Source organism: Dermacentor variabilis, chromosome 3 (assembly GCF_050947875.1).
Source record: "Dermacentor variabilis isolate Ectoservices chromosome 3, ASM5094787v1, whole genome shotgun sequence".
NCBI classification, from domain to species: Eukaryota; Metazoa; Arthropoda; class Arachnida; order Ixodida; family Ixodidae; genus Dermacentor; species Dermacentor variabilis.
Window position 1 is genome coordinate 170,239,193 of NC_134570.1, and position 26,052 is coordinate 170,265,244.

The following is a 26,052-nucleotide window of genomic DNA, read 5'->3' on the forward strand; positions in this document are numbered from 1 at the left end:
TTGGGATTTCTGACAAAATGAAACTCCCCGTGCGACACATTTTGAGCAAATATGTAACGGTAATATTCCCAAAAATACAGTTCAAAACACAATTTGAACGCCTGAGTAGGAGGCACCGTTAGCTTTTATAAATAATTTAAGTATAAATTGACAGTTCCACAGGCAGTATAAGGTTAACTTCACAATGCAACATCTTTATTTGAAAATACAACATAGAATACACCACAAATACAGCAGGCCTTGCTGGCACATGACTAGATCTGGAAATTTAAGACAATACTATCACTAGCATCATATCACAGGAATATTAAATATCATATCACCGTGTTTCAGCCATGCATGTCGTCAATAAATTCGTGTTGACTGTCCATGTAAAAACTTGTACTGCTGTCAGGAAGCAAGAAAACGAGGCAAAGATTAGTACATGTGATTGCAGGCACAAAAACTGGACACTTGTGTTCAGATCCACATTGGACACTACATAAAAAAAACTTTACACATCCTGTGCAGCATTAGAGCAGGTCAATAAAGACGCTTCCAATGCAATGTAGCCAATGCAAAAAATATACAAAGTATTGGCTATAGGTGAACCTAAAAAAGAAGACTGGACCACAAGGCCATGCATGCATGCAGCCCATCTATACCTGAGCAACGTTTCCTTAGTGTTAGCATTGGCCACCACTGGCATCAAAACACAACTTGTTGCTCTTACAAACATCAGACAAAGCTTAACCAGGAGATGTGCAAAGTGCTGGCTTGTAGGGCGAAATGAAAAAAGGCTGGAAGTGGTGATGACTATACAAACATGAAATTTTTTAAATTAAAATTACTACAAGACACATTTTACTGTCTAGCTAACAATGTCAAGGATGGGATTCTAACTTTTTGAATGCACTACCTATTTAAAATCAATATTGAAAAAGGTCATTAGGACACTACTATGCATAGTACTGCACAATTACTCTATCATCTAGAGGCTAGCAGTTAGAATAACTCAGTGACAAAGCAAGGCTGCCATAATTCACATTGCACGAATTTAATAATTTTGAGCAGCTAAATAAAATACTCGTACACGAGAGTAAGTGCCACTTGCATGAATGGATGTATTACCTCAGTAATTTTCAATAAAACAGTTATAAAAAAGGCATGCAAATGTAATGCACAAAATGATGCATCTATTCACCACCTCCTGGCAACAAGTGAACATTAATGCAAGGTGAAAATTTTTAGCTAGACGTTGAGTCAAATCACATTCTTTTTCTTCAGAAGGGCAAAGAAGCACTTCAATCTGTCATTTATGAGGCCTCTAGGTACAACATTGCTGGGTAGCACAAGTTTCTGCATCAGCGCCAGGAATTGTGCAAATGCATATGAATGATCGAGGTTCTTGATGTAGTAGGTTAAAATACAATAACTTACAGTTAGCTCCAGGCTGCCGTTCGAGACCCAGATTATTTCTTGCCTGCTGCCAGCATAAACACACGTATGCTCGCTGCATGTGTAGACGTGGGGAGCTGCAATCTGGATATCACCATTGGGCAGTGGAGCCTACAAAGACAGTTAGAGCCTATAAACATTCGCCTATCAAACATTAAATATGCACAGTATAATGTGAACTGACGAAGTAAAATTTATAAAAAACGTGCAGTACTGCAGAGAACAACTCAACCCCAAAGAGCCCAACCATTCTACATCAAAGAAAATTAGAACTGGCTCACCTTTAGCTCTCATTATAGTAAGCACGCAGGAAAAAGCAATGAAATGTTATTTTACTAAAAGTAATCAGTATAATACTAATTTTCGTTTGTTTGCTGAACTATATAGAACTGAAATCCCACTAAAGTATAATAGGAACGCTCCTGGAGGCGTTTTATAAGTTCTTGCTGGAAAGGGCTCACAGACGCCACTCCTGCGTCCCAACTTTGTACACGTACAATGCAATTTCTCGTACATTGCGTACATTATATACATTACGTACTCAACCACTCCCTGGCGCCGCGTGCAGGTCAGCGACAGCAGCAGCAGTGGAAAAGTCGAGGGAAGTGGCAAAGAAAGCTTCGCTTTAAAATATTTGATACACTAGGCAATCAAAAAAGCTTTGGCTAACATTCCACATTATACTAACCATATTGCACCGAGGACAGACTAGATGTGCAAGCTTCCACAGTTTCATCTGACACTGAGTCCTCGAACACGGTGCCTGGCACATTGCATTGCGCCTTTGCCTCGGCTGCATTTTTCGTTTCTGAAATGATAGACGCAACGAAAGAACATCATTAGTGTTCACAAAGTAATGCAGAGCGCATTGCAGAGCTCTAGGCGAAAAAAAAAACGCGTACATAAGCAAAATTCGTGCTAAAGCTATACAACATGTATTCTCCGAAACAACGCTGTATATAATTATACATCATTGTGCGAAATTTGAATGCAAGATGTAAGAGAAGGGGTGACATTGCGGTAAAAAGAGAATTGTGTATTCTTCGCAGTTAGTCAATGCTAACCACCAATTCCCATGTTAAATTATTGGCCCGTTTGACTAAAAGAAAATAGAAAAAACACGCATTTTCACCCCAAAAAGCGAAGCACTAATAGCGATAGCAAAGCATTAGACCACTACTCAAACTAAGGTACGTGGTTTTACCTGCCGTAACAGTAATCATTAGCTTACTAATAACCATGGTGTCACGCGAGCACAGGCATAAATGAACACATCTCATTTGACGACCGCGAACAATCGCTGTCAAGTTGGCTTGAAGAACGCAGAGGGGAGCGAACGTTTGTTCTGTTGCTCCCTTCATCGCGTCTCCAAACTTTTGAGATTACGCGACCTCCAGCACTACGCGCACCGAAAGAAAGCGGAAATGCAACCACGAGCCGCCTCGGCTTGCCCGACCTCTGCACACACCGGAGATTACCTCCAGGCCAGGGCGCGGGCAGTCACGCACCACCACAGCATGGCTAACGGAGGGTGCGCGAGGCAAGTTCTACAATACTGAACGATTTCTGTCAACTACGCCAGCCCAAAGCACGGTGCCAGTACAAGAAACGTATTGTTAAGGTCATTTAGTTGCCCTGACACAACTCATCCCGCCGACAAGCTCAATATTTTAGAAAGGTCTAATCCAATATTTGCACAAAATGACATCAGATTTAGCTCAATGTAAATCGAAGAGCATAAAGAAGCAAATATGTCAACAATAACTTTTTTCAGAAACACTTACGCGCAGCGAGAGCATGCACTATGTCAAATGTTGAATTGCGAACTATAAAGAATTCACGTACTATCCACCGAAAAATAATTAAAAGCAAAAATTCTGCTTACCGAGATCACATATTTTTCCGTGTGCATTTGGGACGTGGTCACAATATTCACACCTCACCAGGTTGTCACTTTCCGACAGGCGCAGAATAGTGTATCGCTTGCACTCACAACCCGGCTCGTTGCAGCCACCGCGCAACACACCGAAAAGGTCTCTGCTGCACGAAGGCATGAGGGTGCAGCGGATGGCGCAAGTTCCCAGTAGAAGCGGTAAAAACTACTGCAGGCTGCAAGTGGTGGCAGCAGACAATGGCGATCGGATGGTATCCAAACAAGTCAAATATAATGGCCGTCTCAGAACGACAACTACTACAACGACAGGACGACAGCGCGCTAACCACTCCCGCCGGCTCCGAGCCTCCCGCTCCCGCTTAAAATCTTCCCAGCGTGCAACTCGAGTCATCTCGATTGGACCGAGGAGGAGAGATGATAGCACCGTGGATGGCCGCACTCCAGTGTGGCTGATGCCTGCTCGCTTCCGCCATGTTAGAAAGAGGCACTTAGAGGCACAAGCAAAAAGGAAAACAAAAATGAAAACAAGCAATAAATTACAGAAATAAATGTCAAAGGTGCCAGTGATGTTATCGGTGTGATGGTGGAAGCATTTCGTGTTTGGACAGTGGCAAAGATTTCATTTCTCAGTTGGCGGCTTCACACATTTAACGCTCTTTTCATCTGTCTATGTCTCCTAAAAAGACAACGGAGCGGACGGCGCTCGCTTTTATGTGAGTGTAGCGGCATCCTGTTGATTTCACTGAACGATTGGCGCGTTTCGGGTCTGCTGTAACTTAAATTTGCTGTCGTTGTAGTGCCAATCTTCGGCACAGCTTAAAATGCACAAATAAAGCTGGTAGTGGAATCAGTTGGCACGATTTTTATTAGAAAACATCCTAAGTATAATGCAGAATAGTTCGCCGACATGTAGATTGTTGTCCATTTCAAAGCAGTTACGCCGGTCGCCTAGCGCGTACCGCATCCCCAGTTCCCTCGCCGCGCGTTTATACTTATGTACGCACTCTGCCTAGCTGGTACCACGTGTCGGCATGGTTTTCTTAGGCACACGCTTCTTGCACACTAACTATTAACCTCATCTTGAGCGCTTATGGTTGAAGCATGGGAAATTTTTGGTTGACAGCATCAAGGCAGTGCAGGGAATGAAACGAACCCGGTCAAAGGCAGAAAATGTATGCAGACAACTGAAAGGTTCTGCACAGGGACATTTTAGTAGACAAGTGGAATTATATTGATATGTGATAGAACCATCCAATGTTTTCAACAACCTTTTACTGAAAGACCCATCGCGTTCGTGTGCTTTTCTTCAACTGTTCTTTCTCGCCTCGTACATGAAATTTGTTAAAAAATATTCATTGTTCTAAAGAAACTCGCCCACTTTTGTTTCTCGTGTTGAAATACCGATGTTCCATGCCTGTCTCATGGTGGCTAGAATGCGTGCGAGAGCAGGGGGCTTCCGCGACGTTCGACCGCTGGGTTTCGGCAGGCAGTGCACGCCACATCATTCGATGACACAGTCTTCGTTGCTGATATTTCAAATAAGGCTGTGCGCCAAGTATGGAGGGTCGTCAAAGAACTGCGCGCGGATGAACACGCAAGTGCGATCGTGCAAGATTTCTTTTTTGTTTTTATATCGTGAAAAATGTAACTGCTTGGCTGACAGAAATTAAGACCGAATGCAGCCCGAACTGCCGAAGTACTACGTTTGTAATAACCAGATCATAAATGCAGAACACGAACACATTAGGATACATTTATCAACAAACGTCCAATCCATGATGTAGGTCTCCTCACTGATGCGCTGAAGTGTTCTTTAGAGGTTAAAATCTAAAGGTTACAAGGCACTTTGCGCTGAATTAACCTTTAAATCCGTAAATTTTGACTCTTGTAACCTATAGATATATATATACGTAACAACATTTAATTAAAACATCAACATATTTTGCATGTAACCTTTATTTTATAAGTTACTTGTGATTACAGGTTACCATAGAAGGTACCGTGCTAAGAGTGTAGCCACAAGTTAGCTGAGGCACTGAGTATACGCGACGTCATATTCAGTTAGGCTTCATCTGTGTGTGTTTCTGTAGTGTGCGTGTGGAAGAGTAGGGTGGTACGAAGGGTGAGAGAGATAATCTCGAGTGGCATAGTCATAGCCGACTGGCACTATGCTGCCTTATCATCTCAGGCCACCTGCGCGTCTGCCGCATTTCCATCCATGGGAGCAGAATGCAAATACGCTGGTATACTGACATTTAAAGGAGTGCTAAAGAAAGTGCGTTTGTTGAAATTATTTTCGAACACCACACTTCGGCTGCTTTCACAGCCAATGACTTCCAATGGAAAGTGCTACTAAATGACTTCCATTTTATCTTATTTGCTTTACTGATCACCTCACGCGGCCAGAAGCGCAAGCCACTCGAACAGAAACCTTCGCCACCGTCCAGGTTTGGGCCACAGATTCCACTTGGCTCGCCCTTTCCCCCGCTGAAGGAACGCACGGATGACGGCAGGGCACTTCGTTTGCTGGCTCGTGGTCTATAATACGTATCTCGCATAGCTTTTGTAGCTATTACCTAGCCCCAAGTTTAGCTGTCCTTGCCGAATAAAGTGAACTTTGGTGAACAAAACAGTTCTTTTCTCTCTCTCTCTCTCTCTTGAGTAGAATGCAAGGAATAGTGATGCATAGTTTATGTGTCTTTTTTTCGCCCACGGCTGCAGTGTTGTGCTAGTGTCTAATTGTTTGATATATTGGGTCTTATGCAACATTCACGAAACATTTCGACAGCTATAGTGAAATCTAGTAACTTGGGGCTGCCTAAGCTACAACACGTCATGTTTTCAGAGGTATAGACAATCAGGATTAGCGCCGTCTTCCCGTGCATCTACGGGGCCAAGTGTCGGAGAAATAATTATACGTAGCAGAAATGTTATACATTGCGATTGGCGATAAGTGTGTCTGTACACTCGCAAATTAACAACAGCCATAGTCCTCCTGCTCTAACAGTTTCTAAACATTTGTTCCTTTTCTCAATTTTAGGTGGGCCGCTGCAGAGGAGGTGCTTGTCTCGAACTTCGGAACTATGTAACTGCGAGAGCCTTCGGACATGCTTATTACATCAGTGAAGGTGGTGGTCACCGTGTCCCTGATGTCAGAACGCGTAGTCATAGCAGCAGAGGAGCTCTTGGCGTTATAAGCGCAGACAGCGCGAGTGCGAGCCTCACGGAGAAAATTACAACCACACCTTTTGAGAACCAATTTTATATTGGTAGGGGTAGAACAAGCGCAACGAGCCTGACATCCAGCGGAGAAGGCAGGCTACCTTCAAGACGTATAAAGAGATTGCGTCAAAAACGGAGAGTAAGGGGCAGCTATACAGTTATTATATTAGACAAGAAGCCAAGAACGCAAAAAGTTAGAGATTTCCCAAGGTGCTTACGTAAAAAGCGGAAGAAATCCCGTACTACAAATAATGATAACTCCGGTGGCAGTGGCTCCAATTCTGCAGGTAAGCGCAGGAGGTCGAAACTACCAGCCGGTGCTGGTGTTATGTTAGGCATGGCCGGTGCCAGCACCGGCATTCAGCTTGCGGCTGTTGGTGCACAAGCAGGAATCAGAAATCGCGCCGCAAAAGCGTCGGCCAAAAATAATGATACTACAAGCCCAGGTGAAGGCAGTGGCACACCAAGTGAAGGTGACGATGATGACGACAGCGGCAACAATTCTGAGCATAAAGCCAACGACTCTGGTTCAAGCGGAAAAAAGGATTCCACGACGGACAAAGAGGCTGACGATCCCGGGAAAGATGGCGCAAGCGCTGCAGGTGCGAAGTCCACCGACAAAGTGCCTGCAGACAAGAAAGCGACTGGAAAGAGTTCTGGCAAATAACGCGACATAATGACCGGGGTCTGCAAAGGTGAGTAAATTGGCTACGCTACAGTCCGGACAAACATCCTGGTAGCAAAGCATAAAATAACCGATTTTAGAAGATTTCTTCGCAGCACTTCTAACTTTCTCATTGAAATAAAGAGGCTGAAGCCACACGACCTACATAACAGTGACGCAATAAGTTGCACCAAAAGATCTTGAGTTGTCGAGAGCAGCACAGTCGACTGAAGCCTTCGCATTATCCCTGAAACTTGGAGCAGTCGCAGACCTGTATGAACGGTTAGCCTACGAACTCCGCGTTATACAGGAATAGAATTATGCCACTTGCTTATTCCTTGAGAACGTATAGGAATAATGTCGAAGGCTGCTGTCCGCGAGTGTGCTTGACGCGTAGCAATGGCGCTGAAGCGAAAAAGGGTGGCGCATGGCGAGTATTGGAAAAGCCCGAGCGCCACTTCTTGCCTGTAGAGCATGATTTGGCTCAAAGGAAAGCTTCGCGTGGCGCATATATTGAGAAAAAAAGCTATGTTCTTTGAACAGAGCAGCTTGTTTTCATTAATGGTAGCACCCTTAATTAAGAAGACTGCCGCACAACGCATCCTTCAGGGCTCTAGGGTTTTAGAATAAAGTGGTAGTAAAAGTGAAATGCGTCAGGGATTTCTTTACCTGGATGTCAATCTGTAATTAGTTGTTTCCAGCATTCAACGCCAAAAAAGAGAAAGTTCGTAATTGCCTCGCCTTTCGTTAACAACACATATAATTTATAGGATGGTATATGTTGCACGCTTTAGAAATCACGACTTGAATACCACCATTATTTCCACGCACATTTTAATGAAACAAATGTAAAAGGACAGAGCGGTTTGCAGGAAGCTGCTAAAATTTGCACAAATTATTTCAACAGCCAAACCTGTAGTTTGTCAAATTATAAGAACAAGGAAGACTTCATAATTAAGCTATTTCTTCAACTCTGAACTCATTATTGTGACAGCAGTATTTTTACTCTGCGAGGACCAGCATCTTACTTGTTTGCTGCTTCTGCTGTCTGCTTCTTCCTGTAGTAAACATGCTCACTTACTGTGGGAAATTGGATAGGAACCTGGCGGTATTGGGAAGGTTTGTTAGAGGGGCAGAGTACGGTCAGATAAATGCTTAGATTTTAAAGTAAATATTAAACAATTAAATTATAGTACAAATTTTGAAAGGTAAATACAAGTGTGTATAGAGCTGAACGAATAGCGCAGAATAGAAATGCTCTGACCTCCTCTATTCGATGTATGCAATTTCTCTTCTGTATGATCGTAACGCATGTTGTGGACCTGAAACTACGCATTTGAACAGACTATAGTAACCTCCCTATAGCACTCTCCCAATAGTACTCGCCCTGCAAAAATACGTTATATTGTCACGTGCGGGAGCATCACTTTACTTCTTGGATTAACATACACTTGTATGCTAGAGGCAATGGACACAGGCAGCTGTCTTCAGCATTTAAAGCACCTATAAAATGAAATGTCTAGTAGTTTAAGCAAGTACCAGATGAATTAGAGACCGTAGGATGGTATTCAAAGAGAGTTTGACTAAATCTGCTTAATTGAAAGCGTGTGCTCTTGCAGCGCAACAAATGCATCCACCCTTCTTTGATATTTGTTTGCCTATTTCGTGTACGATACATGATCGTACAGGTGATGGAGACGAAAGGCGACGTTAACGTGACCTGACTAGGCTTCCAGCATTCTAACAGCACCGGATACCTTGGCCAAACAACGGTATTAAGAATAAACTACAGTATCATATAAAAAGCTTCTCGTTAAATCCGGCTTCAAAGGCGACTAAAGTTTTCTAATAAGCGGCAGTTGTTAACGAAGACTAACGTGAAATGTATGCGCAATACAGAAAGAAGTGCATGCTGTAGTTACCACATAGAAGAGGAAACAGAATTACCTTACGAAAAAGAAATACGCAGCACACTTTGTTACGCTATGCACAATAAATCGTGAGCATGAAGAAATGTTTAAAATATATAGTAAAAGGTAGGCACAATGAGCAAAATACATCTTCGGTTCCATTCAAAAGGCTAGAATGAATGAAGATTGTGTTATCACGCGTAGTACTTGCGAATAAAAGATATTATGAATTTCTGATAACTGGGCCAATAGTTAGCTCTAGTTTTCAAGTTTGTGAAGGTCGAATCTCTAGAATAACAATAATTCCGACCAAAGTTTGTATATGTGGTCATAAATATTTGCCAATCAAAGGTGTCTTAAGTAGGTGAGATTAAATTAGGATGTTACAATACATCTTACAAATGCTAACGAAATAATCTGATGAAAAACAAGATGAAACGTGTTCACGGCACGATCAGTCATGAATGAAACCAACATCAGATGGAGCATTTAGTCATTGATCCCTGCCCGTCTCCCTATGAACAAATCAACGCCTGCGTTACTATCAAACCGTCCACAAAGGAGGCCGGTAGTTTTCCGCAGAGGAGTTCCTATAATAATGAAGGTCTTTAGGCTAACAGAACCAAGCTCCGACGTTTTTAATTCCAGGGGATCGCACGTTGAAAGTTTTAAAAATGCGGTGCGCAGCGAATACTTCCTCCGACCCACCATTGCCACCATTCTGAATCTTGCCACACAGGGTCGCTATCGTCCGACAAGTTGTTTTGCGACCTGCAGAGCGGTGTCATTGCTATTAGCCACAAGACCATAACTTTAAAGTGACTCCGTTTGAATCAATTAGTGCTGCTATTCCTTCCGTAAATATATAGGCATTGTCACAGCTTACTGCCGTGAGACCGTCACTAATGAGAACATTCACTGCAAGACCCCGCAGAATTACCACAATCTGTGCTTTAATTAAATTAATATTTCTGCTAAAATTAGTCATAAAATTACTCAAATATGTCGATGACGACAAGCGCAAGTCTACGCATTATCTGCCCCCCCCCCCCCACCCTCGCTCTCCGCAAAGCAAATAGACGCACAATTGAGAAATATGTCTTTCCTAACAAGTCAGCATTCCTTGCAATGAAGGTATATTTTCTTACGTCTCGCGGCAAAAAAATGGCGCCGTATTTTTCTCACTTTGTGGTCACGTAATGTGGCCATTCTCTTTCACTGTGTGACTGAAAGAAACAGACTAGTGTTTCAAAAGCACAGGTTTCAGTGTAAGAGGCAAGGAATGGTTTCTTGGGGTCCTTGTAGGCTGAGTATGTGGAATTAATTTGGAAGCTCATTGTGTTTCTTTTGTTTCTCTGTTTCCACAGATTAGCCACTGTCAAAGTGTCTTAGGGGTGCCTAGGCACGCTAACCCTGCACTGGGGCGGCGAAAGAGACACATCGTTCATTTGGTCGCTTCGACTCGTCAAGAAATAATATTTTATATATTAGGAAATCAAGTAAAATCAAGTAATGCAGTTGTTAATAAAAGTGACCTCTCCAAATGGTGAAAAAATGCATTGTGCCGCAAATGCGCCATGCGCTGTCAAAAGCCTGAATCACTGACCTTCAAGGTGTTCGTTGTACAGATTTTGAAACGCATCAGTTTCGGCCTGCGATGGCACGTTAGCATGATTCCGCCGAAGAAGGCAAACTTTCCCGCGGGTATTCCTTCTACCGTTGCTATTGGCTTGGCGCGATTCATTGCGTGCAGCGTTGCATGCGCGTTCATTTTACGAGATTTAGTTCCTCCTATCCCATCTGGCCACAGAAACATCTGGGAGAGCACGGTCCAGATACCAGAGCGCAACAAAACACGGAGACTAACGCAAACCTGCCCGCAAGGCGCCTTACGGAGCAAACCTACGAAGCTACACTTGTGAGAGTACAGAACTAGACCGTATTCTCGAAAACTATTCACAAAACCATAACAAAGTCGCCATTGTGGCCCGAAAGCATGGCTGCTACACCAGAAGAAATAAAAACGTAAAAAATGGAGAACCTACTACGTCATTTCCTGCACACTGTTCTGTCAGCGCGCGAGAGGGTAGGGCTTCTCCTAAGTTCTCTTCCCCCATTGTTATGACAGTTTCGCCATACTCTACTCTTTCGCTTTTCTCTTCATAGGTCAGCTGTGCCCTCATCCTCTCCTTTTCTCCTCGCACTCTCTTGGCTATCGCCGCCTTTCATGCTCCGCTCGTTTGTTCTGGCGGTTACACCGAGGCCAACGCTCAACGCAGCAATGGGTGCCTAAGAGCGCGCTCTAGAACTTTGGTGAATTTTGAACCTACGACCCCACGCCTAGAGGCCGAATGGCCTAGCCACTGGGCTAACCCCCCCCCCGTTCCCCTCTTGCTAAAGACGCATTTATCTGGACCATATGAATGAGTTGCACCCCCCTGTCTGTGTTGTCGCACAACACAGACAAATAAGCAGTCAATGAGTTGATAAGGATGCTAGGGAGTGATGAGGGGTTATTATGTGGGTTTGATCGTGGTTGATAATAGTTCGACGCGGATAGGTAAGATGCTTAAGAGCGATTAGCGCTGATAATGGTCGGAGCAGTTCTGATAAGGTTGCGAAGGACCGATAAGGGGCGCATCAATCAGATAAGCTTGATAGGGATCGATGATAATTTATAAGAGTCGGATCGTGTTCGGTAAAGGTGATTAGGACAGATAAGGCTGCATAAGGGTCTGAACAATTCCGATAAGTTGGGTAACAACCCATAAGTGTTGATAAGAGTCAGGTCGAGTCCGACAAGAGTTGTTAAAGGTCGGATAATAATTGATAAGGTCGATAAGGACAGATAAGGTTTGGAGCAATTCCGGTATGGTTGATAATGACTGATAAAGGTTGATAAGGGTCATTGAGGGTTGTATCGAGTCCGATAAGGTAGATAACGACTGGGAAAAGTAAGGGTTTATGCTGGTCGGGTCAAAAGCTAAAACAGAGAACAAGGTCAATATAGCAACAAGGTCATACATTTATTCAGCTGTCTACTGCTTCGTCCATCGCGATTATCAAGATACGTTGCTTTGTACACATTGAGATTAGCAAGTTGCACAATGCTTAGGCGTGCTCAGACTACTCCAGCGGAGTTTATGCATAATTTCTTGGACAGAGCATAACTCATTGGTGTGCTATCCGAAGGGCATTTGCACTGTTTTGTATGGCACGTGTTAAGCCGGCGTCATGACTTCATTCACCCGCGCATTGCGAAAAATCGTGGGCATGCTTACCAAATATTTGATCTATGATAACTTATGTATATTATTCCACCTGGTTTCAATAAAATCTTCCAATCCAAAGCAGCCTCGTCCTTTTCGTGTTTCCGTTTGTTAAAATTTTGCTTTCTCGACCTTGAATTTCAGAGTCTAAGTTAGCAATCGCTGACTATTAAAGACAGTCACATATTCCTAAGGCTGACGACCTGCACGTTCACGCGCTCAAAGGAAACAGGGTTTGCACACATGAGAGTTTAACCAGAGGGATAAAATAGTGAAATTGTCTTGTTCATATAGAAGCACACTTGCAAACGGCGCACTACTAAAGGGCTTTGGCCTGTTATTCACCGCCAAAAGAAAAAGACATACATAGAGAGCGAGAGGGAAAGAAAAATGCGCGGAGGTCGGCCTCCTCACAGAATTCACGGAGGGATCAAATACATGAATAATAACTGCGTTGCCATTGCCAAAGATGCTGCAATTGAATTCTTGGACGCTAAGCACTGTGAAGACAAGTAAAATATGTATTTCTTTTCATAAAAGAATATATTCTTATGTCCCAAAAATTATGCCAGAAATAACAGGTATGAATGCTTCCATGTTATTTTGTTTGTTTAATAAGAAACCAAATATTACAGGAACTTGAGAACTATATCAGCGCAAAACAAGCAAGGCATTGCATACCGCTGATATGATAAATGTAAAGGCCGTGAAATGAGCAAGTTGAGGACAAATATTTCAACGAATTTGTCATTCAAGGACCTTGTTTACAGTTTTGTACATATGCAACGGCCAGGGAAAAATCTCAGTGACGCTGTCGTTCGTTCCAATGTACTGCGCAGGAGCAGCTGTCCCCGGTCGTGTATTGTAAATGCACCGAAATTGTAGTCGCAACAGAGATCACATATAAAAAGCAGCAGTTCTCTATATACATTAGAAATGTGCATGTAGAATATACATTAGAAATGCAAAGTACAATGGAATACAGAAATCCAAAGATAAAGCTTCATAAAAAGCAATGAAATTGTCTCTGGAAACAAAGTTTGGTGCATGTATTCACAGAAGCTCACAACAAGATATTTAAATATACGTATAAGCATCCAATAAATCTAGGTATCTAAGCAAAAGTCACTGTATACAGGGTGTTCCAGCTAACTTTAGCCAGAGTTAAAAAATATGCCGATGCACTCTACGGCGAGGCGACTAAGTGCATGTTGCTCACTTTTGTATGTAGTGTGTGACGCTATTTTTTGTATTTTACCTAATTCGACTTTTAATCAAGACTAATAAACCAACTTCAGAAGTAACAAAGCTAGAAAAAGAATTCTAATAAGAAAATTGCAGAGCGGCTTGCAAAACGTCTGAATAAACAGTTTCTGTCTGCTATATATCTATTAAGTATTAGTGTATTTCAGCTTACTGATGATGCCTGCGAAATACAAAACACCAAGTGACATGCCCCCTTGCGCGTCGTGATTGCACTGCTCCCCAACGCTCCGCGCACAAACAGCCGTAGGCGCGCTGCCGCTTAAAAGGCAACAGAGCAGCGACGTATGCGTTGGCTGTGCCATTTACGCCAGCTATATGCTCCCCTCGCGAAATGTTTGCTATAGCGTTAAGCAGACACAGCGGTTACCGCTTGTGGTGCCGGAAGTAACAGGTCCGTCATTTCGCGATAGCTGTAGGCAAATTGAACATCCCTAAATAAAAAAAAAACCTTTTTCCAGAAGGCTGAAAATGGTAGAATAAGAGTATTCTAACTGACCAGACGCAGTCTTTCACTGAATTTACGTTTATTTTTTATGCGCTTTCACAGCAAGCGCCCGTAGAGGTCACCTTCTGCAGCGATACAGCACTGGGATCTTTGGAGAAAGCTTGCTGTCGCTGCCTTGAGCACCGTCTGTGAAATGCTGTGGGAGTCTTCAGTTATATTCTCCTGTAAGGCTTCAGAAGTCGTCGTTTCCGTCGTGTATACGTGATCCTTAATATAGCCCCAAAAGAAAAAGTCAAGATGGTTAAATTACGGGTTTTACGTGCCGAAACCCGTTTCTGATTATGAGGCAGGCCGTATGGAGGACTCCGGAAATTTCGACCACCTGGCGATTTTTAATGTGCACTAAATCTAAGTACACGGGTGTTTTCGCATTTCGCCCCCATCGAAATGCAGCCATCGTGGCCGGGATTCGATTCCACGATCTCGTGCTCAGCAGTCCAACACCAAAAGTCAAGAGGGTTAAGGAGGGGTGACCTTGCAGGCCACAGGACAGGCCCCTTTTTCCTATTCATTGCCCTGAGAAGGTAACATGAAGCCGTGCTCGTGCTTGATTGCAGCTGTGGGCTGGGGCCCCGTCGTGCTGATACCACATGGCGTTAAGCTCGGCTAGTGGCATATAGCAGCAGAAGTCTTCAGCCGGCCTTTTGAGGAACTCACTCTTGCCGGTCAGATGGTTGTTAAAAAACACTGGGCCAATGACTGTGCTATCATATATTCCGCGCCAAGCGTTAAAAGACCACTGATATTGGTGGCGGGATATCCCTAGCCAGTGGGAATTTTGCTCACTGCAATAGTGTGCGTTGTGGATATTTGCTTGGCAATTTCGGGAAAAGTTCACCTCGTCAGTCCGCAAATCTTGGTAAGATAGTCAGATTCATGCTCCTCCTGAGTCCAAATCCAATTCGCAAAGTGTAGTCTCTTTTGGAGATCCCTTGACTCCAGGCATTGATGTAACTGCAGGTGACACGGGTGCAGTCCAGCTGCTTTCAATATCATCCAGGCAGTTGAGTTGAACACGCCGAGCTGTGCGCTCACGCTGCCCGTGCTAGCGTATGGATTAGCTGCCATGAAAGACAAAACGTTGGAGCAAACCTCATTATTTATGAGTGAAGCTCTCTGCCTCTTTTTTGTGAAGCTGCCGGCTTGCTTCATCGACTCGTAGGTGTTGATTATTGTCATCGAGCTCGGTCGTGCACCCGGTTGCCAATTTCGAAATATCCTTCCACCGTGCTGTCTCTGTCCGCCTGCAGCTCCTAGGGCATGGATAATGTCTGCTTTTTCCTCGTTAGAAAAAGGCTTCACGAAATTGATCGCGGTTTAACAGCCGATGCACGATAGTCTGTTTATCGCTGTCTGGAACTACCACATATCACCACAACCTCGTCCGTCAGTCGCTTTACGCAGCGCAGGAGATAACGGTTGCTAGCTTAAATCGAACAGACAACGCTTGCGTCTCTGCCCTGTCACTTTTAAGCGGTAGCGCACCTATGGCTGTTTGGGCGCGGAACGCTTGGAGCAGTGCAATCACGACGCGCAAGCGGGCATGTCACGTTGTCACCTTGTGAAAAAGACTAATACTTAAGAGATATAAAGACAGACACTGTTTATTCGGGTGTTTTGCAAACCGCTGAGCAACTTTCTAATTGGAATTTTTTTCCTAGCTTCGTTGCTTCACAATTAATCTTGACTAATTACCTAACGAAAGTACACAAGTAGCGTGACACACTGTATAACAAAGAGAGCAAGATGCATTTGGTCGCGTAGCCTTATAGTACATCGGCATATTTTTAATGTCTCGCTAAAGTTAGCTAAAACACCCTGTATAATGCATCAAACAAGACAAATAAACATGTTGCGCAATCACAGATTCACAGATCACAGAACACCCGGGGTGGTTGCTCAGTGTCTATGGTGTTGGGCTGCTGAGCACGAGCTCGCGGGATCGAATCACGGCCACGGCGGCAGCATTTCGTTGGGGGCAAAATGCGAAAACGCCCGTGTAGTGAGATTTAGGTGCGCGTTAAAGAGCCCCAGGTGGTCGAAATTTCAGAAATCCTCCACTACGGCGTGCGTCATAATCAGGAAGTGGTTTTGGCAATTAAATCCCCATTATTTTAGTTCACAGAATCCTAAGGCCTGCCCCGCCCCTTTCCTCACCTCCCCCGATGCATCGCGCGCGACGGAAGACGGCGCGCTTTCTTCCCTCTTTTTTTTCGTTGCGCACACAAGACTGACCCACCATCGTCGGTATTCGGCAACTGAAGAGTCCCGTGGCATTTTGCGTTTCGCAAAAGAAGTAACAATATCGAACTTGCATCATGCGAGAATTGGCTGCGCCGCAACAATGTCTTTTGTATGTGGGGGGGGGGGGGCATCAAAATGAATAAAGGCAAAGGAAACATGTTGACCACAATCGAATGCCTACTTGGGGCACCTAACCTAGCTAGCCAAGCAAAATCGAAAAAAAACCTCAGACGCTGGGTCCACAGAGAACCATATGCATGCTGCTCCTTATCCTACACTGGCGAGATAAAAGATTTTCCGTAGACTTTGAGATAACATCGAAATGATGGCGATGCCCTCAAGCGAACGCGTTGCAATCTGTCGAGACCCCACAATGGTGCCGTCGAGCGACCATTGCTTCTCTTTGTCGCCTGTTAGCCAGAAAGCATCCCTCTCTCAGGCCAAAATCCACTCGGCTAGAGAAAGGAAGGAAACAATGGAGAAGGAAAGGCCGGGAGGCTAACCTGTTTAGCTCAACGGGTTTGCTACCCTACTCATGGGAGCGGGACGGGGGGATGAAAGACAGGGAAGGAAGATAGAGAGAGCACATAGCACAGCACACACAGTGTCAGTTAGAGTCCATCACTCTTGCGTGGTACGTGATATCACTGTCACAGCCGCTTGTCCAATCCCCTCTCTTTCAGAAACCGAAGTCGCTTTCAGCTGCGATGTCTTCTGTCGGCGACATGTGAAAATCGTTTCGAGTGACATTGGTATAATGTCAAGGTGATTGAAGACACCCCTCTTTCCGCCGGCGTGACTGGGCGCAAATTGCAAAGAATGCTCCGGTATCCAGTAGCCCGAGCTCATGCACCCGATGCGTTGCACCGCAGAATTGTCGACTGCAGCTCTATCAACACCCCACGAAATAATTGCACAAATGTGCGGACTAAAAAAATTAAATCGCGAAATGGTCGCTAAACTACTCGCCTTAGCGGAACGTTTCATGTGGGGTGCGCTCGTACGGTGCGTTCAATGTGGGAGCAGGAGTCGCAAAACATACAGTGAGGCGTTGTAAGCCGTTGGGGCTCTTGGGTCCCTCTTCCGTTCAGAACGCGCAGCGAAGACGAACAAAGACAGCAGCAAGAGGGCGTTCAACCAGAGCGCCCGGCGCTCGCGTTTACGGCGAAGCGTTCGCTGAGAGCGACGTTGCATAAGTGGGGCCATCAAAAGTCGCGAATGGGATTCTCTGGATCGTCTTCAGACTCGGTTCGGCCGAAGAGTTCGGCGGCGTATGACCCGACAGGCTGTAGTCGCGGGCCCGTCGCGATGCGATGCTAGGCTCGCTTTTACTTCCCCTCTCCCTTCCCGGCTCCGAAAAGCCGCTGCGAAACCTGCCGTTATGTTTCACGGTTTCCTTCTTACCCTCGAAAGCTTCAGAAAACTTTTGTTGTTGCGTGACTTCATGTTACAAGTGTTACTTCAATTCGAGAATTGAGGACTCCAAAGTCATATTATTAGCTCAACAAAAACTTCTTAAACAAAATCGTTTTGGGTGCTACAACCTGAAAGTACTTTGGCACTGCGGGCGGCGCCCAGTATATGGCAGCAGCGAAAGAAATATGAAATAGTGGACCAGTAACGTTGATCCCTTAATCCTCTCCATTGCGAGTGCAGACCAACAGTAATGTAAGCTTTCGCTGGCACGGGCTTCATCGCAGCCTTTTCTTTCTTTATTAATGGTGACGCCAAGAATCGACGCGAAGCGGGCTCTATTCTGTTCCCAATCTTGCGGTGGTACCGAAGCTCGGATAATCACGTTTGTACGTATAGCACTAAATGAAAACAAGGCTTTATTGATCAGCTTTGTCTTCTTGTCTGATAGCGTGTTGATTTGGCTTGTCTCGTTGTATGGTCCCATGTACGACTTTAGAAAAATCAATGCAGTTTTGCCGTCAAATGTTTATAAGAACATTTAACTCACAAAGATCCGGAATCGAAAATGTAAAGCACGACTTTGGAAATGTCAATGCACCTTTCACATCAAAAGTTTGTGATCTTTACACCCATAAAGTTTCGGAATTTAAATCCATGGGGTCCGTAGATACCGCAGCCTCTGCGAGATGCCGCGAAGAGCCCGCTCGCCATTAAAGTGCCCTTAAATGTTTGTGCTCGGATAGGGATCTTTGCGTTATGTGACTCCAGGTGCATAAGCGTTGCCACGAAATCCCGTTCGAGTTCACAATCTTCGCAGCGAAACGTGTTTTCGAGCGTTCAAAATACCATTCCAGACAAAATCCAGAATGATTTTCGGCGCCGGGGGTTTCTCGGTCGGCGGTGCCTCACAGCAGGAGAGAACTTCGGGGGGGGGGGCTGAAGCCCCCTAAGCCCCCCCCCCCCTGGCTACGCCCCTGGCAGCCTACACTCGTAAATAAATGTACACCCCTTGAGTAGTATCTTGCCATACAATAATCACCATCTGTCTTGCTTGCGTTTCCTTTCTTGAAAACGCTGCGCTCGCTACTTTCCTGTTGAGAATGCTCTGTCATGCTGATAACGCGCATGCCGTTCGTGACTTGGAAGTACCGGGCTCGCAGCATTAAAAAAAGGAAATGCGGACTAGACAAATGACGATTAGCGTTCTGTGTCAAGATATGACGTCAAGGGTGTACATGCAAAGCACCCTGGTGCTTAGGCTGCCTACACTGCAAAGGCAACAGCACCGGAGAAAAAGCGGCGTTGAGTCATTTTCAGGCTCCAACTTCACTCCATCCACTGTAGTTTCCCAATCCCCAAATTAAATATTATGTTGAGGTTAGGTCCTGCTCACGCAATACGGCATGTCCTTATCATTGACCCCGTCGTCACACTCAAGGCGTCGCCACTACTTACATATGCCATTACTAAAGTAACCTACGTAGTAGTTGGCGCCTTGCTTCTCAGTGCACGTGTTCTTATAATCTTTGTAAATGACATAGTATCGGGAATATCTTCATTGATTTATGCCTTCGCTCACGATTGCGCAGTGTACTGTCGAATCCGAATAGCTCTGAACTTGTCTAAATCTAAAGTGAACCTGATATTTGAAAGATGACGTGGAGACAGCGCCTTTGCGCTGACAGACACGCTCGTCTGCTTTTTTATTTCATTATGAATGTCACTGTCCTCTTTCCACCCGCTCAGCTAAGCCAATAACAATAGTTGCTTTCAAATCCTACAGTTCTATATGCAGTCTGCCTTCAACAAAGCTGATCAACTGACTTCCATTCTAACTTCAGTTCTTGTTTCGACAGAGTCTTGCTATCAGAATAACGCTAACGCTACGGTGCAGACGTCATCCGTATGCCTGTGCACACCTCCTTCTCTCTAAATCGTGCTACGAAGGTTGGTGGAGGCGTTGCCCTTTTATCGAAAGAACGTTCAGCATGAGTTCTGCTATCTGAAGACTGAGTAACAGCATCGTCGAGATGCTTACTGTACAATCTGGCTTATGTTTCTATGAAGACGTACCATAATCCCCATGATGAGGGTTGTAGACTACAATCATTTTGAGCGAGAAACATCATTTCTTTTCGATAACTTTTCATCCTACATGGGCGTGGCATGAATATTGACTAGACCACCTGCAGTCCAGAGCAACAGCAAATGCTGACCTTAATTCAGGCTGACCGCAGGCTGCACAATCTGGTCCATGCAAGCGCCAAGAGAAGACTGCACTTGTTGACTGGGGTTCAGCCTACGATAACACCGCGTCTCTAGTTGCACGCAGTGCATTTTTTCGTATTTTGTTTCCCATCTACAACGATTGTTTTCGGTTCATCGAGACTGCATCCCTTCAAAAAGCGTGCAAGCGTTCGATGACAGTTCGACTTATCCGCCTTGTAGAAAAGAAACACAAACTGTTCTCTAAATTTATCAACTCTAAAAAGCCAGCACTTTCCGCTAGTTCCAAGACCTCCATGAAGAAAATAAACACCGAAATCAGGGCCGCTAGGAATGCCTATTACAATTATTTATTTAATGTAGCTCTTTCACGTATACAAAAGGATAACTGGAGATTCCCGAATGAACTGCTAAAGAGAACTACACAGAGGCACTATCAAGCCTAATCCTAGAAGGACCAGAACTACATGGGTGAAGTTTAGCCGATGCGTTCAATAAGTTTCTCCCCGAAGTTTAGCAAACTGGACTCAGTCTGGTTAACCTCCCTTCCTTTCCGTCTTCCCTTCTCTCTCTCCCCGAAGTTGGTGACAGCCATTATAATTTTCAAATAATTGCCTTTCTAGGCGATCGAATAGCGCATTCGATATTTTTTAAACAAACTGATGAAATTTCAGGCATATTCTATTTTCAGGCAAGGCTAGAAAGTTCTAGCCTTGCCGTATTTATTATACAAAGCAGGCCGGTATATCATGCATCATCCTTTCTCGGGGCTTGGCTAACACGAATATTGAGTACTGTGCTGTTCATAGCGCACTGTCCCGCCGACACGCATTTAGCAAGAGTTGCAGGCCTTTATAAGAAAGGCGATAGGAATGTTCTGAGGAATTACAAACTCTTATCCATGCTTGGATTTTTTTCTAATGGATTAGAACAAATAATTCTCAACGCTCTCACTGTCTTTGCTTTCTTAAGCATTTTCTAATTACTGACTATCAGTACGGCTTCACGAAAGAATAGATCAACAGAACACACTACGCTTGATCAGAAATAGTTAATATTAGCTAGCCTTGAGTCAAATTTACAAGTGTAATGGCTTGGACTAGTTGGTTTTCCCTTTTAGACTGTATATTACAACGCGAAGCAGGACAGGGGACACAGGAAAAAAAAAACAAGAAGCGCTTACTTCCAACTGAAATTTAACTGCTTGGTACACGGTGTTATATAGAAAACAGCAGAGGTAAAACGACACACACACACACACACACACACACACACACACACACACACACACACACACACACACACACACACACACACACACACACACACACACACACATGTATATATATATATATATATATATATATATATATATATATATATATATATATATATATATATATATATATATGAAGAAAAAAACGATAAAGATTACAAACATGCTAAAGATGCCATCACCGCTCACGCTTTGCGCTGCATTGTCTAAGAATCCATTTCCCTTCATGATAAGTCCAGGGATGGCTTACTTATGTGCAGGCATACTTCGCGTGCTTTGCTAGCCAATTCGACAATGATGCGCGTTCGATCGTTTCTGTGTACGAACATTGCTTTTGTTTTTCCAAACAGAAGGATACATCCAGGGCTAAGGAACCTTTGCTTCCATTCTTAACGTTAGTCGCATGTTCACGCAGACGATCATCCAGACGCCTGTCTGCCTGGCATACGTAGCATGCGCCTCATTTCAAGGGAATTCTGCACACAACCCCCTGCACACAATCCACGTAACTGTTGCGGTGCTTGACTTCACACTGGGATTTTTGTTTTAGAAATGCTTTTCCTTAATATCGAACAAAGCTTGTGTGGGGAAGAAAACATTACACGTACACCAACCCACTCACTGATATTTTAAGTCGATGGACCATTTAGTTGATCTATGGAATCACCGCGACCTTACGGACCTTTTCCGTGGGTTTTTCTTCGGTCACCGTGGCTTCGCTGTTATGTTTCCTGCTTTTTCTGTAGATTGGCTCAGCTACTGAGACGAGTAATCCGTCAGGATAGCGCGAGGATTTGAGGCGTGTAATGTGTATTTGAAAACAACCATTTAGTTTGTGGTGGCAGGACCGGTCTAAAGAATTCAAGAAGCCGGCCTGAACAATAGCCCTCTTTACTTGTTTAGTCTGTGCTGATAAGAAGGGCAGGAGTGGGCATGGTGCCTGAAGACCTAGAAATGTAACTTAGTTGGGTGATGGTTAAGGCTAGTTGGTTTTCAATTTTAGACTATTTGGTACAGCGCGAAGCAGGACAGGGGCACAGGAGAAAACAAGGACAAGCGCTTACTGCCACTGAAATTTTATTGCTTGAGACAAGGTGTTACCCAGAAGAAAACAGAGGGAAAACGACATAAAAATACATATGTAAAAAATAACCAATAAATATGCGAAAAGAAAGAAGAAAAACATTACAAAGATGTCGCCTGTTCCACTTCGTGCTGTACCAAATTGTCTAAAATAGAAAACCAACTAGCCCAAACCATCACCCTTCTAAGTTGCATTTCTAGTTCTTCGGGCACCCTCTCCATTGTTTGTTTGCATCCGTCCATACTGATTACGTCCATCGCATTAACTGTGTGTCGCGCTCGCGCCTTAGCCTTGTGCATCCGCGAAAGATGCCTTCTTCCTGATGTGAAGGCCTTGTTTGGCGGCTTCAACAGGTCTACCGGCCATGGCATCAGGGTTTGCAAGATCCTAAGATCTTGCAAACCGGGAGGCACTGATTCTTCAAGTACAACAAGGAGAACACCGTGATGTTCCCAGAAATAGGAGATGGCGTGAATGCCCTTCAAGGCCATGGCTTGTGCCCTTCAGGCCATGATACAACGGAGTAGTCCACACCTGCGGGAACTTCACCCTTTCGGGCTTCGTTCGCCGGACACTCGGCCTTGGACCAGAGCATGCCGTGAACCTCCTCCTCCTCAGATATTGGCCATGGTGCATTCCATGGCCGATCTCGCCCCCGCCGATGAAGCTGACAGATGTGTCGCCGGAGATGCTGACGTGCTTCTACGGGGTAAGCATGAAAACAGAGTGGCCCCAGTCCATACGGTACTGACTTTACTAAGAGACAAAGAACTACGTGTTGTGATTTGAGAGAACGAAGGTGGATTTGCTGTCTTAACGTTTAACCTGGGGCCGTATAACGTAAAACTATTCCAATATGTTTTTATTCCAATCTCCTGACGTCAAATTTGCGTAACCGTCGACGCAAGCATCTGGCGGTCATCCGCAGGGATGTATGAACAAACCAATCAAATGCTCCCCCCGTTCATAGGAGGTCACTTTGTTTCCTTGAAAAACGTATAACATTGCCTGCACTGAGCTGCTTGTCTGATCTAATTGGCTCACAAGAGGCGAGGAGCATGCTCAAGTGGAAAGGGATTCGATGGGGCCGTGCCACTGCACTGAATATAGATAACCGGATGAAGACGGTGGTGCCGGCGTCTGCGATTGGTCTGTTTTCTCTTAATATGGGCTTGCGGTGGCTCGTCGACAATCGCTGAGGCATGCAACGGAAGCTTAAGAATCACGCTAAAACGGATCCTCAGTACAGAAGAGTTGGCAGAACGAGGTCGTAAACGTGCCGAAAGTTCTCGAAAATGTTACACGGCCACGCAAAAAGCTTTAATACACGCAAGTAAACCCATGCTCTCCGGCAGGGGCAAGTAGCCAGTGCCGAAGCGATCGGCGGCGGCCATCTTTTATTTCTTTCGGAACGGGGCAGCCTGCGGCTATTCAGAAGAAAATTCAGTTTTGTTCGGCATATAAATGCATGTTTAACGCGTACGCGTCACATTGACGTGGTAAGTTCTTGCGGTTTTGTGACGTCCCGTGAGAGGCAGGTGAAATGGGTGCGGCCCGAAAACTTTTCACCAATAACCGAGGCCTAATGGCAGAAAGGCGTCGAATCAGAAATAACTATTTTTGTTTTGTTCGGTCAAATTATGCATAATCAGTGTGTACACATCATATCAGATGGGGAGCTATCGTGGTTTTCGTGACGCCGCGTGACAGACAGGTGAAGGGGGGGGGGGGGTCCCAAAAAGTTTTTGACCAATCGCAGTGGCCTTATTGCAAACTTGGAATAGAAAACTTTGGCATAGCTTTACATTATAGCACCCCTGTTCACAGAACAAGCCCGGAATGCCATTAACTCAGTATTTCACTCTTGTATCAGCGTGAACTTATCAAAAGTGCAGACTAGGGCGAAGCAAGTTTGCCGGGATCTTGATTTACCCGCCTTGAAATAAAAAAACGAATCGAGAAAAGCAAGAAGGAGGGTTTGGAGATGCTCTCTTCGGCAAAAACTCATAAATGTAGTGTTTCCTACCGCGTCATCGTTTCAGAAAGAGGTGCGCATGGCAGAAAGAATTGGGGTTGTTCCTGGAACAAATCTGAAGTAATCCGTAGAAGGGGGCGGGACCCGTCTTTTATTAATAACTCCCAAGAGGTGATTGATTTCCTCAAGCTTAGTGAATGTCGTAAGCATTTCGCATTCTCGATCGACATTAACGACCTTTATTACTCGCTCCCTCACAATAGGTGGTTGGAATGCATCAACGAATCGATTGAATATTTAGGGGAGGTTGACTCTCAAAACCGAGCAGGGTTAAGAAGGGGAAATTTCGTCAATTCGGTGCAGTTTTGCCTTAAATCCACATACGTAGAATGCAATGACGAAATCTATATTCAGAACAAAGGAGTGTCCATTGGCTCTTTTATTGCGCCTTTGTTGAGCGACATGGTTTTGGCAGAATCAAACAGAGCCTTACAGCAACTTTTAAGAGGGGAATAGGGTTCTGAGAACCTGCAGATACGTGGACGGTTTTTTGATAGTTTTACAGTGTGGTGCCTTGGAGTTGTTTTCTGCATCATCACAATTTGTCGGCGCACTTGAAGAATGTATGTCCCACATGGTCTTACCACATGGAATGCCACAAGATTAATCCCTGCTTTTGCTCGACCTCAAATTCATGTTTTTAATGATAATCTGTACTGTGCATATGAAGCCCGAGCGCACAAACCAATCCTGCCCTTGTCATCAGCCCACAGCAATCCAGTAAAGATGGCTATTGGTCAGGCCGGCTTCTCGAATGCTTTAGACCGGACCTGCCACCACCGACTAAATTGTAGTTTTCAAGCACACGCTACACGCCTGGAAGCCTCGGGCTTTCTTTACGGATTACTCGTCTCAGTATCTGAGGCAATCCGCAGAAAAAACAGAAAATCTAATAACCAAGCCACGCTGACTAAAGAGCAGCTCACAGAAAGCGACCGTAAAGTCGCGGTGATTTCATACAAGCATCAAATCGCCCACCAACTTGAAAAAGTCAGTGAGTGGGTTGGTTTACGCGTAGTGCTTTCTGCCCCACACAAGCTTTGTTCGATATCATGTAAAAACACTTCTATCAAGAAACAAAAAACCCAGTGTGAAGTCAAGCGCCGCAACCATTACGTGGATTGTGTGCAGGGAGTTGTGTACAGAATCCCTTTGAAATGCGACGCTTGCTACGTAGGTTAGACAGGCAGGTGTCTGAACGATCGTCTGCGTGAACATGTAAATGTTGCTAAGAATGGAAGGCGAGGTTTCTTAACCCTGCATTGCAGCGCATGCGGTTGTACCCCTCTGTTCGGAAAAAGAAAAGCAATGTTCAGACATAGGGACGACCGAACGCGCATCATCATTGAATCGGCTATCGTGGCACGTGAAGCAAGCATGCGCATAAGTAAGCCATCCCTGGACTTATAAACGAAGGGAAATGAACAGTGAGCGGTGGTGGCATTTTTAAAATGTTTTTCATATTTTTTCATCTTTATTGTTTCTTTTTTGCATATATACGTTTATGTCGTTTTCCCTATGTTGTTGCTTTTATATAACGCCTTGTATCAGGCAATAAACTTTCACTTGGCAGTAAGCGCTTGTCCTCATTTTTTTCCTCTGTA

At 44.6% G+C, this 26,052-nt stretch overlaps 1 long non-coding RNA gene across 1 annotated transcript; it reads right to left on the reverse strand.

Annotated features, from left to right (window-relative positions):
• Positions 1 to 322: 322 nt before the first annotated feature.
• Positions 323 to 3,433, reverse strand: LOC142574316 (uncharacterized). Its single transcript, XR_012826494.1, has 3 exons — positions 3,323 to 3,433; positions 2,126 to 2,245; positions 323 to 387 (listed from the first exon to the last, which is right to left on the reverse strand). It is a non-coding gene; the product is annotated as an uncharacterized LOC142574316 (long non-coding RNA).
• Positions 3,434 to 26,052: the final 22,619 nt, after the last annotated feature.